Below are 19,725 nucleotides of genomic sequence, written 5' to 3' on the forward strand. Positions count from 1 at the left end.
GTTTTCTCTCTAAGCAGTGAGGTTTTTCCTCATGCTTTATTTATGGTTTTTCTTCTCAGCATCCTTGTTCTTCTGTTTCTTCTTCCTCATCTTCACCTGGTTCTAGATCAGTGGTTTCATGTCTTCTTTTGTTGGCATGGTTTCTTATAAGGATTCTCTCTTTGTCGATCACACTTGATGTAAGCAAGCTCACTATGCCTTTGCACGTGTTCATGACCATAGAAGATTTCATCCTTCAAAGTTTCAAACTTACATTAATCGTCATTGGAATCTTAAAGGAGATGTTTTGATTATACAATTTCATGGCAATAATTTTCTCCTTTTCTTTCCTTCTTCGTTGGATCTAGATTTTATGACAGGAGGGGCCTTGGGTTTTTAACAGTTGCTTAGTTACTCTACAGAAATGGGTTCCTTTCATGCCTCTTCATGCTATTAACTTTTCATCAGTTCCTATCCGAATTCATATATCTGAGGACTTCCTGTTGACTTTTATTCTCTTTCCTTCGCCAAGTTCATTGGTAATTCTCTAGATAGGTTCCCTTGTTCTGATGAAGCTTGTAATTCTTGTTGCCACGGTCTGCAGTAATGGGTTCCTCTTGATCAAGATCAACCTCTCTAGCTTGCGGGATCTCTTCTTTTTCTCAATGGAGCTGGTTTTGAATTTCACATTTATCATGATGAGTAGTTGTCAAGAATATATTTCAATTTTGCTTTAAAGCTGGTCATGTTCGTAATAACTGCTCTCTTGGTTTCTCTCTTACAGTTCGCATTACCTAGGCTTTATGTTGGTCTTTCAAATTTCATGAGGATTGTTCTATTAGTGTGTTTTTATGATATAATGAGTGACACCAAATTGAAACCAAGGGAGGGCAAATGCACCGCTTGGAGAAAATTATAAGAAAAGTCCATGTATTACAATATTTGACATTCCTTGACCAAATATTTTGCACCTCTTAACCCAAATATTTTGCACCACTTGGCGTAACTTTAAAGATTTTAGGTTCAAAATTTTTTTAGTTATTTTTAAACTATCAATTTTAAAAATCTTGCACCCCATAACCTAGAGTCCTAACACCACACCACTCATAGAAGTTAAGGTGTTTACACAAAAATAGAGTATGGTTTAGGTGAGGTTTTTTCTAAATCGCCTTGTTTGTTTATATGATTCCATGTTGGACCTTCAAGTTATTTTGCTACCATTTGGAGGTCCAACACGTAATGCTGCTATTTTCATTTTTTTCCTTTGTGGTTGTAAGTTTTGAAAGCTTACCCATGAAGTAACTACTGCTCTTTTCCATACCATCCTTTGTGTTACTGTCCTACGCGAGGGATGTCAAAATCCTTGGGGAGATTGAAGAGTGCATTGTAGTCCAATTGCTCAGAATTAAAAATTAAACAACGTACTTTCCTACTCGTTGTGCTTTCAATTGGTATATTCATGATGTTCTTCGATCAGCTACAGCTAGCACATTGTGAGTCTTTTGCAGAAGCAACTTGATTGGGCTATTGTCTTCGTTTGTTCTTAATTCGATCTGCTTGCTTAGTTTTCAGTTTGAGTGCGTGACTATTGTTGGGTCTTTAAGTTGTGTCCAAGGTAAGAGGATTCATGCCTTTGAGTCTTGTGTTTGTTTGTGATCATTTGCTTGCTAATAAAATTTGACTTTGCTACAAAAAAAAAAAATCAACATATCAACATTATATATATATATATATATATAATATAAACTTTATAAAAAATCATGTTATTTATAAATCATAGATGATTGATGTGCAAAAATACTCAAGTTTTTATTCAAGCATAATTGGTATTCTAAAGTATCTTTTGGTGTAATGTTGCCTTGATATTTTTTAAATGGTGTAATGTTGCCTTGAGTTAGGTGGAAAAAATAGGTAGTAGATAATAATAATAATAATAATAATAATAATAATAATAATAGGAGTAATACATGGTAGTAGGTCCCATCATCTTTCATCTTCCTCTTCTCAAACCCCCCTCCATCGTCATCTTCTTTGGTTCATCTTCATCTCCTTCCACGACACTACAAGATCACCACCAAGTTCATCTTCTTTTATGATGGCACTATACATTTCCTTCTTTCTTAGATCGGTATCACTGCTCCCTAATGCTCAGATTGCCAAAGCTTACGATGACAAAGCTTGATCTCTAGTTTTCTAGAAGCCACTAGTATGCTAAGATTGCTTCCTTCTTTCTTAGATCAACATTGTTGCTTTCTCATATCACTTCCTCTTTCACTAATGGCTTTGGCTAAGCCTTCTTCATCGCCCCACCTTCACCTTTCGACTACCTTGGGCTCATTGTCTTCAAGATCTTTTACTCCAACTCCATGCTCAACCTTTCCAAGGCCGGCTTCTTCTTATGCACCCTCAATTCTTGGCCCTATGTCCTTTGGCAAATTGACTATCATGAGATTACCATTGTCAAGCGAGGTGCTTGGTAGGAGGAGGATGGTGCCTCTAGCAAAGCAAACATTTTGCAACTCAAACATAATAAGAGGAAGAGAACATTTCTTAATACATTTAATCTTCATTTAGTTTCAATCCATGTTTGTTAATATTAGATGATATCTAGGGAAAATTTGGTTATCAAGAATTTGGGAAGCCTTTCACTTGATATGTATATGGATTTAAGTTTATATACCTAGGATTATGGATTCTATAGATTTTTTTAGATGGGTTCTAAGGTGTGAACAAACTCTAACCCTAAAAGCTCAATTATCATTTGAAAGAGTGTAGGCTAGAGCAATACGACACCTTGAGTATTTGTAAAAGCCCTGGTAGGGACAAGGGGGAAGATCAAGGTAAGGAGTAGACTTGTTTTCCTACTTATGTAAATGCCCTTTTATTTTTAATTAATGTGTAAATAGGAATATATCTGTTGATATTACCAACTAGGATTATCATATGTTTTGAATGAAGTTACATGAAATATTTGTTGGTGTGATGTTGTAATTTGGCCTAGAATATGTATTACGTGATGAAGTAGTGATGTGGTGCCAAATTACTAGTGCAAGTGTATGTTAAGTAGTATTATGATTAAAATGCCAAGTAGCCAATGGAGATGAGCATTGAATGTTGTGTGAATTCTCTAGAAGGCTAAGAATAGAACCAATAATTTGGGCCAAGTCTGATAGGTCAGCCTGAACCTACCCAAAAATTTAGGACCAAGCCTAAAAAACATATTTGATTTTTTAATGTTCGACCCAAATAAGCTCGAGAAAATTTAGGTCAAGTCCAATTAGGTTTGGGCTAAGCCTAAATACAGAAATAAAAAAATAATTTTTTAAAAATATATAAAATATAATAAATGTTAATTAATTATTTAAGTTTTATGTCCTTTTATACTAAAATACTATATATTTGATTGCATTATTATAGTTATTTTTTAAAAAATTAAAAATATTTATATTTTCATATTTTATTTATTTTAATTAATAAAATATTCGATTAGAGTGATTCAAGTGCTTACACGAAGCTTACCTTATAAGCTAACTAATGAGATATGTTTGGACACAATCTAATAGTTTGATCAAAATTTGAACACCCGAGGTGCAAAAAGTCTCTTTTTTAAAAAAATTTGTACACCAAGCATTCAAATTGATCCTTTTCTCTCATTAGACCACACAAGACCTTAAATTAAGTCCAAAATGACCTAACATACCTGATTGACCACATTATATCACAAATACATATAATGAAATTTGACTCCTTAATAGCCAATTTCCACATTTCACAATTTTTAGTAATTTGCTGTTACTCATCACAACTTAGCTCACTTGGCCCTTTTCTCTATGCATACACATAAAACCACATCCTTATCATATTCATAATTCAATCTTAGCTTCAAATTACTCATTTCATCATAATTTCATACATGAGCTTAAGACTCATTATTATCACTACATTGTCAACACAAAGTCACATAAATCTTAGCCCTTGATTAATTTCACCACATAAATACACAATTGGGTTAGGATTTTACAAAATCACTACTCAAAACATATATACAATCCTATTGCAAATCATATTCACTAATGTATATAAATGTTTAGTTCATTACACAAACTCAAAAGGGTTTCAAAACTATGACACCATTATGTCGGTCCAAACTCTCTTTCCTTACCTTAATCATTACCCTATCCTGTAAAAATGTAACTATGGGGATGAGATAAAAATCTTAGTAGTAGAATAACTCACTCCTATTAACTATTACATATAAATATATGAAAGTAAAGCATAATATACCTTTTAAAATAACATATGATATATTTCATTTCAAATATTACCCATGTCAGTCATTTCATTTCTTTTACACTTGTTTCATCACTTTTCTCCACTTTTATAGCATATGACAACGTATAGCATTACATAGCATGATCACTATCAACCGAACCTCCAAATCACCCTAACAATAGGCTCGCCTCAAACTAATGTACACACTAATTGGCCTTGAGCTCACCTTTAGTGGTAGAATCACCTAGCTAAAGGTGTTCTATCTCACTTTCAGACTACAGTTTCTCCTAATACACACAATGAGGTGTCATTGACTTCAACACCGTATCACGTAAATACTAAGGAGTTTGATATCTCCAACACATACCTCAATAGGTATTAATGAGATATTCTCCAAGATTGTACCTTGAAAAGCACTAAGGAGGTATAATTCTTCAATACTGCATCCTATTGGGTACTAAGGAGAATATGCCATATGGTATTATCACTGCCTCTCTACTTGGGTGTACTCCTACCCCTATAATCATGCTTTTTGAACCATAAAGGTTCCCAATTACCACTTTACATACTTTCCCCCGCATAATATATATATATATATACATACCATATGAAATCACAATTTTCTTTACTCATTTCTTTGCTTAAAATCCATTTTCATGCAACATTTACATCATGCTACAAAACATGCTTAGTATAAAATACTTTTATCTCAGTAACTAAGATAATCTACAATATTGATTAACATGCCAAGTTATAAACAAGCTTTAAAACATGTGTAACAAACACACCATATACAATCACCACAATTCAAATGCATGATCACTAATCATCTGGTCCTCTAATACCCACGACCTAATCTGTAGGCTATTTTATGAAACCAAACTGCCTGTATGGTCCCCAAGTTCACTATCCATGGTAGGACTACTCAGCCAAGGTATCCTAAACCACTTCTGGACTGCAAGTTTCCCTTATTACAAGTAATTGAGGTGTTGTTACTCTAACACTGCATCCTACGGATGTGAAGGAGCATAGTCTTTAACTCCACACCCTTTTGGATACTAAGGAGAGTAAGTCACCAACTTCGCACCTTTTTGGATACTAAGGAGAGTAAGTCACCAACACCGCACCCTTTTTAGGCATTAAGGAGAAATATGAGCTATATCTGGCATCCTGAGATACCAATAGTGTTATATAGACTTAATCTTTACTAACTCCATTAAGGTGACCTTCTACCCTCTAATATATCACGTTTCACTACATATCTCTACTTGACCATGCATAAGTCACTTTCTAAACCAATATAATGAATCCTGTCACTTACTTCAAGAACATGACATTTTACAAATTGATACTTCACTCATTTTCTAAAATAATTAACTTTTACAAAATTTATACATATATACCTAACAAATCATGCAAGAACAACTTAAGAATAACTTATAAAAGGTAATAAATAATGTAAATTATCTAATTACCTCAACTCTTTTGTTACTAAAAGGGTTACCCATGTTACTAAATCTCTTCTTATGTAAAGGCAAGTTTTCCCACACCATAATCTAAATCAATAAGTACTATATGTTAATTTTCAATTAATGTAAGCACTATTAGCTATCAATAACATCCTAATTCTCCCACTTCTCACTCATATTCTCAACAAAGAAGCTTGCCAGGATTACAATTTATCCACACATTACCCTCAAACCTCTATCTCGCTCCATCATAACATAACACTTAATATCTCAACTTATCACACTTCAAAATCCCATAATTAAGCTAGTGCTTTATCCAACTTTTACCAAACAATAAAGTAGCTTCATATTACCACTTATTCAAGGTTAAGAAACTTAAATCAAACCTTTAGAATTAATTTAGATCTTTAAAATATAGACTCATAGCTTAATCCATTGAGAGCAAATTCTCCCACTTCCAAATTTCATGGAAAATGAGATGAAAAGGTAGAGGAGAAGAGTAGGAAACTTACCTAAGAGTTTAAAGGCCCATCTTCAAATTCTCCCAAAATGAAGCCTTAGTAGTGCCCAAAGCTTCCCTTTTGTGTTCTAGGTTTTCCCTTACAAAAACTTCCTTTTTTTGATGATTTTCAAAATTTAACTTATCTGTGTTGTGCTTGCGCTGCAGCGCATGACACACAAGCCGCGACCTAGACATAGCGAGCAAAATGTCATTTTTGCTCACCCTGATGCTATCTAGTTTAATCCAACTTCTATCTTAACTCAATTTAGAGCCAAAATGACCCAAAAAGCCAATTAACAATCTAAAAATATAATTAAATTAATTAATCATATTTTTAACTAATTTATCCTTTAATTTGTTAATTTATTCTAGATTTGAATTTTTCAGATGTTACAGTAAGCTTTCGAATCCACTTTATATTGTATGTAGATATCTTTGAAATTCACTTTATATTTTCTACATGAATAACTTCAAGATTCACTGTATATTAAATGTGAATAACTTCAAGATCCATTTTATATTATATGTGGATAACTTCTAGATCCACTATTTAAAAATTATATTATGCCTCATACTTTTGGATGTGATACACTATATGCAATTATTTGATTAATTGAGGGTGGAAGAACATAATTGAACAAGAAATAAATTCAATAAATAACAAAGTGCATGAATGATAGAAATTTGCTCAATATGCAACCAATTGTTCCTCCATCTCCATTAAAAATGTTCATTGGCATAAGCATTAATCTCTTATCCAATAATTATAAGGGTACTCACCTAGTGATGCTAAAAGTAGAACAATCATGTTGATAACGTATTATAAAGATGGAGATTGAGTGGAGGAGAGAAGAGAGAAAACTATACTAAGAGAATAAGAGAATAGAGAGCTTTCTTATTTTAGTGTGTAGAATACAATTGAGGCACCTTCTATTTATAGGCACAAATATATTAATTCAAGTAAATAAATATACAAGATAATAACAACTAAAACATATTATAGTAACCAAAAGACATTGGAGAATATGAGATAATGGACATTCACATGAAATCCTAATATTAATAACAATTTTAAATTTTTATAAATTTATTTTATTTATGTCTTTCATTTTAGTTATAAACTGTGTAGGTCAAATTTTAACCACTTAAATTTATTTGTTTATTTTATAATGTAATATAATAATAATTTTTTTGTAAAAAAATTAGATTAAAACCATTCATTTTTTATCTAAAGGTAGAGATGAGATGAGAAGAAAAGGAAAATGAGAGATGAGGAAAAAGATATCTCTCAAGGAATAGATATATTTGAATTGTTTATTGGATATAGTATAAATGGGAATAATGATTCTCTAACAATTAACTAATTAATTTCCCTTTCTTGCTATACCGCCAGAGGCATAATGGAAGAGAGAAGTTGTTTGAGAAGCATGTTTATAAAGATGCAATTATGACAATGTCCTGAATAATAGGCAAACCTCATATTTATACCTTGTGAATGCTTCTACAAGTTTATATTATTTACCGCTAATTAGTTCTTTCTTGTTCCTTTTAGAGTTCTATATCATACTTGGATACTTCTTCTGTTAGGTTGTCCATCCTTGATGGATCAAAGCCTAGAAACAAAGCCCATTAGTGTGGGGCACTTTATCAGAAATAAAGTAAAAGTTTGTGTCGATGAGAAAAATAAAATTGGGACCTTATGTGCGATATCACCATTGACCTTTTGGAGGGAACATTTATTGAAATTGTTGCTCATGCAAGTCTGAAAATGAGGTTGAGTGCATGGGAGTTAAATAGGGTATATGGTTATCACTATCTTCCTTCCAGTTACAAGGGCAAAAAGATATTGTTTTTCCTGTGCTTTTTTATCCCTTCCCTTTAGAGTGAATTTGTTATGTTCTCGAACTAAGTCCTATTGTGGCTTTGTTCTTGCATACATTCCTACATTGGTACAACTCAACTTATAAAGGTATGCTTTCCTCCTCCATTTTCTATACATCTTCCTATATGACTAAGCAGATTATGTTGGCAAAGACAATATGGTTAATATTGGCATGGTGTATAGGAATTAAGTATTTTATCACTTGTCTATCCACAAGTATTAATTCATTTATGATTTCATTGATATTGGCTATTCTAATAAGAAAATTAACATTGACTATTTATGATGGTAAGTCTCTTAATTATTAATATTATTTGATTGTATTAGGTTTCAAGTTTAGGGACTCTGTTCATTTGAATGTCTTGTTTTTCAAAAAATCAATAGAGGCAAATTAAGTAAACTACTAGTGCTAGAAAACTGCATAAAGATGTTCAACAATGATTTCATTATGGTGCTTGAAGAGGAAGAAGAGAATGTTGCAAGAACTAAAATACCAAAATTACTTTGATCTGTTATGTTTTAATAAGTAAAAGCAATAATTTCTTTTTTTTTGAGACATAGGTATGTAGATAGGAAGTAGATAAATAATACTTTATTTTATAGAGGTTCATAGTTTGTATAAAATGATTTATTTTCTTATATATGTGTTTGTTGTGCAAAACTTGTGGAAATTATGTTCTTATTTAGTTAAATTGTTTATCCATGTCATTTTCAATTAAATTTTAGCATAATATTTACACCATTTATGTATATAAGCTATTTTAAATTAGAATTTTATTCAAAGGGAAATTACAAATATGTTCTATGGAGCAGAGTTATTTATAAATAAGTCCTATAAAATTTAGAAGGCACAACTAAGTTCTTTGGGATCTAAGTATAATTTGAAATTAGAGTGAAAAGACAACAATACCACTATTAAATATATGTACATTATATCAATTAAATAATTTATAGCTACTTTATTAGTAATTTATAACTATAATTTTAACTTTTTACAACTATAACTTCACATATCCAATAATTAAATTGATCAGTTTAAATATTGGATATGTGAAATTATAGTTATAAAATGTTAAACTTATAGTTATAAATTGCTAATAAAATAGTTATAAATTAATTATTTAATTGATATATGTAATATATGTTCAATAGGGGTATTATTATCTTTGTAGCTTAATTTAAAATTACACTAAGTCCTAAGTATGGTTTTTGAATTTTGTGGGATTTATTTGTGAATAAATTTGTTCCACGAGACCTATACATGATTTTTCCTTTAAAGGAAAAATTACATATAGGTCCGTGACAATGAAATCTTTAATTTTTTAAATCAAGGCTTAATGTTGTACAAAAAATTATTATTTTTTAAATATCTAATTACGATGACAGTTCACCAAATGAATTGTGGCCATTATTTTTTTAAGGTGCTAATTCCATTACTAACTATATTGATTACTTTATTTCTACTCAATCTACTCCTCTTGCACTCTATTTGTTGGTCACGAAAATATCTTTTTAATTGCTATGAAAAGATATTTTTGCACTAGTGTATAAAGGTATAAAAATTCACTACTTAATAGTTAGTTTTCACCAAAAACTCATCCATCTACATTAGATTTTGACAAACAATTCTTTCATTTTTTTTCATAATAAAAAAATAAAATACAATTTTGAAAAACTAAAAAATGAAACGCACATGTATACAAACTAAATTATACATAGTTTCCTTTGTTCAAGCTCAACAAAGGAACTCAAGAATCTCTCTAGCAATAGGTATCACTACTGTATGAATGACTATTTATGTTGGTTATTTGCGGCATTTTAGGTTGGTAATAAATAGGTAGTAAATATTAGGGACATAGAATAACATTGACTAATAAACCAACACCAATGCTTTTCTACGTTGGTTGTAAACCCAAACTAGCATAAAAGGTTAGTTATTCTACATCGATTGTTAAACAAATCAACATAAAATAACGAGCAATAAATATCAATCATCGAACTAATATTTTGATAAAGCTATTGTAATCTTTATTGATGACATTCTTATCCATTGAGCATATCTAGGAGTATTGTTCAAGTTTTATGAGACCATAAGTTACAAGAAAAGCTATGTAAATGTGATGTAATTGGCTTAAGGATGTTCATTTCTTAGGCCATATGGTGTTGTTAGGAGGTGTGGCTTTACATACAAGTTTAGCAAATGCTCTATTGAAATGGGAAAGACCGTAGATGATAACCAAGATATGAAGTTTCTTAGGATTGATAGACTATTACTAGAGATTCATTCAACGATTCTCCTAGATGATAATGCGTTTAACCAATCTAAAAAAGAAGGATCAATCCTTCTTATGAACTAAAAAGTATGAATGAGCATTTTAAAAGATGAAGAAGAGACTCACCTTTACACCAATACTTGCATTCTTGACTTGTCCCTTAGTACACCCAATACATTGATGCCTAAATTAAGGGATTAGATCATACATACTAATGCAAAAGGACAAAGTTATAGTCATGGCAATTATGGTTGCATAAAGTAAACTACTTGATACATGACCTAGAGTTAAACGACAGTGGTCTTTGCATTGAAGATCTGAAGACACTATGATTTTTATGGATATCACTTTAAGGTTTATAATGACGACAAAAGCCTCAAGTACCTTATTGACTAGAAAGAGTTAAATAGGAGGTAAAGACAATGGATGAAATTCGTAAAATATTGACAATGAACTAAAATATCATCCAAATAAGGCAAATGTTACTGTAGGCACATTGAGTAGAAAATCTATCCATGCCATCTAATTATTGAAACTAATAACGAGTATGGATGTCATGACTATTACTAGAGAGTTACGGAAGGAGCTCCAATGAACCCAACTAGCTACAAATACCTCTTGAGGGAAAGGGAAGGAGGTAAGGAAGGAAGAAAGAATGAGTTCCAAGTGGACTCAAATGGTTTCGTAAGTTACAAGGGGCAAGTATATGTGTTGGAAGATAGGGGATAAGAGAGAGACATTAATGGGAGAGGCTTATTAGATTAAGTATACCACATACATCCCATGATAGCCAAAATGTATTGTGATCTTAAGCAAGACTAGTGGTGGTCAAGTATGAAAAGGAATGTAACAAATTGATTTTGCATTATCTCATATGCCAAACAGTCAAGACAATCTATGGAAGTGGTAATTTTATTTAATATTCTTATGCTTGTGTAGTTCATAGGAGGTCATGGTTCCTTTGATTTCTAAAACCATTATATTGGTGATAGCACATAGGCTATCTAAAACGGAAGCCATGAAGATCTACTTTACAAGTATTGTAAAAATATATTTCCTTGATTTGATTATGATAAAGATAAGATTTTGTGCTTAACAGGTTTAATTTACTCAGAAATATATTAAGGGATTAAGTTTGGTAGACTAAACTTTTAATTTTTTTTCTTTTTGTCAAACATTTCCTAAACTTTAAAGTTTTAGCTTCTGTCAAAATTTTAAAATTTCTGAGTTTTATTCTAATTATTCAAAGTTTACTCTCTTTGTGAATTATTATACTGTCCAATCTTCCCAGGTTTTATGGACGTTATTCAAAATTTTTCTGTCTCTATGCTTTAGTGTCTCAAAACTTTAAATCTTTGTCTAAAAAATTTTAAGTTTCCATTACTTCTAATATTTCATCTATCAAACTTTAAAGTCTTTTCGAGACTTCAAAGTTTTTAAAGGTTTCGTGCATCTCTTTAAAAAGAAAACAAAAAAAAAAACTTTAAAGTTTGTTCTTACTTTTTGAAGTTTCTTAGCTAAATATGTTTTAAGCCTTCCAATCTAACCTCATACAAACTTAAAAGTTCCTTCTAAACTTTGAAGTTGCTCCATCCTATTTTGAAGTTTTGACCTACTTGCTTATATCTCTTTAAAACTTTGAAGTTTCTCTAAGAACTTTTAAGATTTTCTTTCAAATTTATCAACTAAGTTCATACTCTTTAAAGTTTCCTCTCGTCTTTAAAGTTTCTCAATCTTATCAGATTAATTACTTTGAAGTTTTGCTTTCAATCTTCTCTTCTAAACCTAAATTCTTTAAAGTTTCTCTATTTGATTATCAAAGTTTTCATTTGTTTTCAAAAGCTTCAAAGCTTCTCTCCAAAACTTTAAAGCTTCCTCTTGTGTCAATCTCATCAAATTTTGGATGTTAATCTTCCATCTAATTATCTTTTTAACTTAATCTAAAATCACCCTATATTATTTCTAAAGTTATTTAGATTCAGATTAATAACTTCTAAATTTTAGATTAACCTTTAAAGGAGTTTTATCTCTTTAATTCCTATATGCTTAAAAATTATATAATTTCAAGTTTCTTTAGACACATTTCAATGCTTTGCTTCAATAGTAATAATGTCAAATCATTTGATGCAAATTTGCTTTAAGCCTAAAACACGCTACCTGGCTAGAAAAACTTCTCTCTTCCATCTTTTCTAGGAAACTTAGCATTGCCATAGAAGATAAACACTGGATAAAGTGTCCAACATTCATATTAACAAGAAGCAAGTCACAATAGATAGATTCATGAGTCTAACAAACATTTGGCATGAAGACTATAGAAGAGCTCATTTAGAAAGACCAAGATAGAGAAATTATTATGCGAACTATTTCATTAAATTCTTCAACTACTCTTCTGCACTTATATTCAATTCTTGAGAGCATATTGATTATATATCTACTCTCTTGAGAGTTTATGAAGAATTTGATCACTGAGTGATCAACCTCATTTTCATACACTTAGAATAGAGCATTTTGAGTTTGGAAAACTCAACTAGGTGATACATTACCTCTGTAAGGGGGAGTGTTCCAAACTTGTTAGTCTAGTTTGTATTGAGGCATCCTAGAACTCGGATCAATCTTGGAGGTTATAGTAAAAAATCTTGATGGTAAACTTAGGGACTAGATGTAGGCAAGTGGATTGGCCAAACTAGGATAAACTACTCATGTGAAGTTCTCTTCTCTTTACTCCAACACCTAAGATGATATAATTCATATCTCTTATCTTTTTAAGTAAGATTTACTTGCCAAAATTTTATTAGTTCAATTCACCCCTCTTTTGGACACTTTTACAAGGATGGCATTTATGCACATGGAGTAGGCCTACTACTCAAGGTAGGTCATGACCCTCTAACTCGTTCGACTTTGGTATATATCAAGAGGTAGATTGTCATGGCCAATGGGATTCACACACACACACACACACACACACACACGTATGTGCACATATATCTTATTTTGTTTACAATAAATACACACTCCCTCTAATTTATAATATAGAACATTTTTTGAAGCCTACTTAGTCCAAAATATAAGGGATTAGGTTGTCCATTTATTTTCTCCTTTGAAAAAATATGATATATATATATATATATATATATAAGATTATTAACTGTCATTACTAAAATACTTATAGTGGTCATTTAATGAAGATACAATTGAGATGTATAGATTTTTAAAATATTATAAGTCATTCAACTAACTCTTTTTTGAACTGTGAAAATGAAATAGTTACCAATACCCAATAAACATATATTATGGATAGAAGTGAGTATAAAATAATTTTATTTAAAAAATCTTGAACAAATTCATTTTTAATTATTTAAATTTATTATAGTATTTAGTAATGTATGTTTAATTATATCAAAAGTTGAATATTTATTCTAATATTTTTTAAATGATTTATTTATAGAGAAATATAAAATACATTATAAATATGATTTTTATATTATTTATATTGTCAAAACTAATATGTTAAATATATGATTTTATTGTAAATATTTTAATTTTAATTTTTTATAAGTATAGATATTATCTTATGATTTTTTTAGATGATAAGATTATTTTTTTAAAAAATTTAAACACTATAAACTAACATACATTTAAAAAAAGAGTTCCCTGTTGCCCTTAAAAAATCTATGTTGATCAAGCCCCACACAAAATGAGACAACTACTATTGGATCCCAAAATTGACTCATTGCTATAATCAATTAGTGTTCCCTATTAGCCTAGTTTGTGGATGCTTTTATTATGATTAAGTCTTATGATGTGGTTTTGTTTTTACTTAGTTGTATAGGTTCATTGATGGATTTGTTAATAAGAATAGTTTAGTTCTATTAGAATGTTGAATTTGTGTAATTTCTACCCATAATGAGTCATTAATAAGATTCGTAATAATTCTAATCAAAATGAGTTGATCAAAATCTAGTATTAATTTATGATTAATAGCCTGAAAAGGAAATAATCCTCTGTCATAATAATGATTGTAAAGTCCCGCTTATTTCGGACTTTACATTCTCAAATACACAATCATCAAACAATAATCACATAATATCAGAGTAATAGACCTCGATTTGTTTTCAAAATGTGGGATGACTTCTTATAATATATTTTCAAATATCAGAGCTAACGAAAGTATAAATAGAATTGTATGACTCAAAGAGGTACAACATCTTTTCTTTGAAAAAGTGCCATGCCCTGTGGCTCACACCACCATGTGTCGCGACATGTGGTGCAGAGCGACGTGCTTTGTTCTTCACTATGCCATATGCCATGGCATGGTACACAATGCGCTGCGGTGCATATAATAGTAAAATTTGCTGTCATATGGTAGTTAAAAAGGCAAACTTCTACCGCACCCCATTTCTACATCTGACATCCAATTGGAGTGATTCAACCACCTACACAAAGCTTACAATGTAATCTATCTAATGAGATAAGTTCAGACTCGATCTGATAGTCTGATCTAAAATTGAATACTTGAGTGTAAAAAGCTGCTTTTTCTTTTAAAACTTGTACCCTAAGTGCTTAATTCTCATTTCTTGTCCTATTAAATCACTCTGGGCCTTGAAACAAGTCCGAAAGGACTATATATAGCTGATTGACACTTCTAATCACATATATTACATCAATTACTCATATTGACCTCTTAATAACACATTATACAATTGTGGGTTTATATGAGGAATACATAAACAATCACATATAAACATAAACTTGTCCTACTTTCAACTATCTGACTCTTGCATATAGGGCTCCGCCTTACCATATGGTTGAGAATCACAATATACTAGACTCTTCTAAATGGGGCTTAGCCTTAACATTTTTGTCAAGTTCTCAAAAACACATATAATTTCACATACAATTCACATATATATGAGTAAACACATATAACTTGAATATAACCCAAATACCAATTAGTAAGCAAAATCATAAACAAGAGATAAAATAACATTATTTTAGTAAAAATAGTATAATATGCATATACAATAATTCATCTATATCCATCCATCATGCCCATGCTCATCCATTCTTGGTTCCACCTAGTGGAGTAATCTTTATGCTCAGACTAAGACTTCCAGTCTTTCATGAAACAAGGGCCTTCATACCACTATTTAGACTAAGTATTCTCTTCACATATAAGTGGTCCCCTAGGTCTATCATGGTAGAGTCAAGCTTTATGGTCGAGACCTTCAGGACTTTCTAGCCTTATATAGAGTAGGACCACGACCCCCTATCCTGGTCTAGGTATACTCGTGGATCATTATCCTAGGTCCATTGTGGCGAAGTCAAGCTCTATGCTTGAAACCTTTAGGATCTCATACCTCCTTCCTGGCAGAGTCAAGCTTTATATTCAAGGCCTTTAAGACTTTCTAGACTTTCCTAGAGTAGGGCCTCAACCCCCTATCCTAGTCTAGAGTATACTCACGAATGCAATGCACATATCTGCACATATCCCTTCATATTTATCTCATACATTACTCACGCACTCGTATATATATCTCTTTCACAATATTGCTACTTTGTCAGTTTATAAATATAATTCTCATAGTTATATAAAAATATTTACGAACAATTTCACAAAAAATCAAGTAAAAGAGTTACTCCAGTTACCTTTTACCCTTACGACTAAGGGTTACCAATCATATTGAATTCTCGAGAGTGTAGATTCCTATGGTGCTCAATGTACACAATACAGTATCCTTTAGTCAATTTTTAATACTTAACATGGGTATTGATTTGGCTAAACTGAATCCCTTAACATACAAAATGGTTCAACTAATACCTTTCTAATTCATAAGTCTATCACCTATAGTCATTAGCCTTATAGGCTATTCAAAATGATTATAACAACCTCCTAACTCATTTATTCACCCAATTTCACCATTTTAGCCTAACTTCTTAGGCTAATTGAGCCTAAATCCTTAAATCTCAACCATTTAACTCCAGACTAGTCATAAAACCTTAGTTTCATATTTGAAAGTCCTTTTTAAACATTTATTTTAGATTCTAATACTGTAAAACTTCATGGTTCAATTTTCCAACTAATCAAATTCAATAAAAATGAGGTAGAAATGAAGCTCAAGGCTATACAATACTTACCCGACAAGTCACTAGTTGAAGTAGACTTTCGATAGCTAGATAATACTTGTCTTAACAAAGATGAACTCCTTCTCCTCTCATATGTGTTTTCCACCGCTTTTTTTTCTAAATTCATGAGCTGATCATGTCAGCTTTAAGCAATTTATGTGCAATGTGCCACTACGGATGTAGTTTGTGTCATGGCGCATGGCACATTGAGGATAATCTCACTTACGCTCGCACGTTTTGCCTTAAATTGCTATTTTATCTTTCAATCATATCAATATAATAGCCAACCAACATAAAATATCAACTTGACATCAAAACCATAATCAATCCTCTAATTACTAATTTACCCCTAATTAGTAGCTAATTTTCTTGGATTGAATTTCAGGATGTTACAATGATTATTCCAATCAACATATTTCCTCCATAATGAGATGAATTAATGCCAATTGAATCTTCCTTTTATACAAAGACTTCCTTTTACTATTTTATAGTGATCAAAAGTTAAGGTAGAATCATCCCAAAGAAAACAGTTCTTTAGTTTACTCTTCCTCTCCCTCTCTTTCTCTTCAGTGCATTTGCTGTGTATTATAGTTTAGACTCTAGTAGTCTAAACTCATGTGAGTAGTCGAGTAGACTCTTCTATACCCAGATTTGGTGAGACTCTAACTCAACTCTTTATTCAATATGTTATTTATTTAATATATTCCTTTAATGGCATTAGAGTCGCGTTGTTCCTATGGCTATTGTTGTGGGTTATACTAGTATAAATTTTATATTTAGTTTATCAGTCTTTTATATATATATATATATATATATCGCTTGAATGTACAACATGCATCTCTTTGCTCCCCTAACACATCTATCCCTTTATACTCTAAGTATGCCATTAATTAGTAGCACGTTAATAAAAGAGAACTTATAAAGCCTATGCAGTAAAACTTTTAAAATAAACTTCTTTCCTTACTACTCTTTTTATAACCACATAATCTCCTGTTTCTTGATTAATTAAACTCATCTTTACCTCTTTTGTAGCATGGAATACATAGGGAAGATAGGCTAGGAGAATCAATCACTATCTAGCTCATAACAATTTTTTAAGAACTCTTCTTTTACATTTAATCATGTCTTTTGAGCCTTAATGAGATTCCCATCCTTATCTTTCTTATATCTTTCTTTCTTAATTTAATGTGGCCTCTTACTCTCTTTCTCTTACCATACACCTTAATCCTCTTATAATATTATAATGTACTTACATATGCAAATACAATTTGTAACGCCCTTACTGACATTACTACACAAACCCTCTTATTTATATTACCAATCAATCACAAAAATTATTTAATTTGAAAACTTTGGGATCTCAAGAAAATATTATCAAAATCATTCTCATAAATTACTCAAATTACAAAACATTGCACAGTAGAAGCAATATTTAAAGATGCATTGAAGATCAAGAGAACATATGCATTTAGTAAAAATTAGGTCAAAATATGGGACGTATGCCATGGATCTTGCCACATGTGTCACAACATGTGGCACAGAGACTACAGTATAACTCTTTATGCTATGCGCCATGGCATGTGAATACATGCACCGTGGCACACACACCTAAATTTACTGTTATATTGTAGTTTTTCTAGTGCAAACTTCGGATGTGCACCATTTTTACATCTAATGTCTGATTGGGTTGGGGTGGTTCAAGTGCCCACACGAAGCTTTTTCATAATCTAACTAATGGCACTAATTTCATTTCAATTTAATATCCTATTTAAAAATTGGACACTTAAGTGTATTTTAACTGTTTTAAGTTAAAATTTGCTACTCAAGTATTTCAATTCGAAACCATACATCATTAGCCACTTCTTAGGCCTTAACCACATCCAATTGGACAATACACACCTGATTGGCCATTCATATATACAATACGACACATATATATACAATTGGCCTATAAACTGCCTATATCATACATTGGACCAAATTACATTTCTTCTTTCCAATCTCATGCAAGGCCATATATCCACATACACTTCACACATGTATCATATCTTCACCCAATAAGCTTCATACACTAGCCCACACTATCGTTTCATCACATTCACACATATACACAGAGCTAGGGATCTAAAACCAACAAAACACAATATTCAACGCATTATGCACATGTTTTGAATCCTAAGACAATTATGCACATTTATAACTAACAATATACAAGTTCATTTCACCAAAATCTTACAAAGGCGTTAATGAGAGATTCAACTCAGCCAATGTCTTTCTCCTTTGAACCATTAGTACCAGAACTTAAAAAATATACATAATCATGGGTGAGATAAAAATCTTAGTAACCAATATAGTTTGTTAAATGTCTACTATCATAAATAACCATGCCAAAGTAACAAAACTAGGATAATATAAGATATATATATATATATATATATCAAAGTATGAAGAAATTTCATCTTTTCAAAATATTTCCACATAAATACATAGTAGCATGATCATCTAGCTGCCAATCTTCTAATGCTCCCCAACATAAAACCATAGGCTCTTAGATCAATCACTTGATGACTCGAGCATACTTTTGGTGGCAGAAACACTCGGCCAAAAGTAATTTAACTCACCTGCAGACTATGGTTTCTCTCTTCACACACTTGTGATAGAGGTATCGTTGACTCCTAACCATACCCTAATCAAAATTAGGGAGTTGCTAGACTGCCCTGATGTCCTATGGTAATAGTCCCATAATATGCTATACTAGATTACCTATGGTACCAACCTTTATAATGCTGCACCAGATGTCCCATAGTGCCAGTCAGACCATATAGATTTTTCACTCACATATCTCCACACACATACATCCCCACATATCTTGGGTGAACTCTCAGCCCCTATAATCATGCTCTATTTCACCATTTTCACTACTTTCTTTCATATTTTCATAACATACACTTTTAAACATAATAGTTAATAAACATAATAAGCTATATGATTACCTTAACCTTTTTATTTACTAGAAAGGGTTACTCGTGCTCCAACAACTTTATTCAAGCTCCTTTTTAAAATTCACACGTGATACACTAGAATCTACACAATTTAGGCATCTAAAGTCAATAACTCTATTGACAAAAAGTACTAATTACAATAATGTAGCACCTAATCACTATCACTTCCACAATTTACATTCGATCACGCATATCATACTTAATTATCACTCACTACAACCAT

The sequence above is a fragment of the Prosopis cineraria genome, unplaced genomic scaffold (assembly GCF_029017545.1).
Source record: "Prosopis cineraria cultivar Desert tree isolate PC_DT_omini unplaced genomic scaffold, ASM2901754v1 PC1, whole genome shotgun sequence".
Lineage (NCBI taxonomy): Eukaryota > Viridiplantae > Streptophyta > Magnoliopsida > Fabales > Fabaceae > Prosopis > Prosopis cineraria.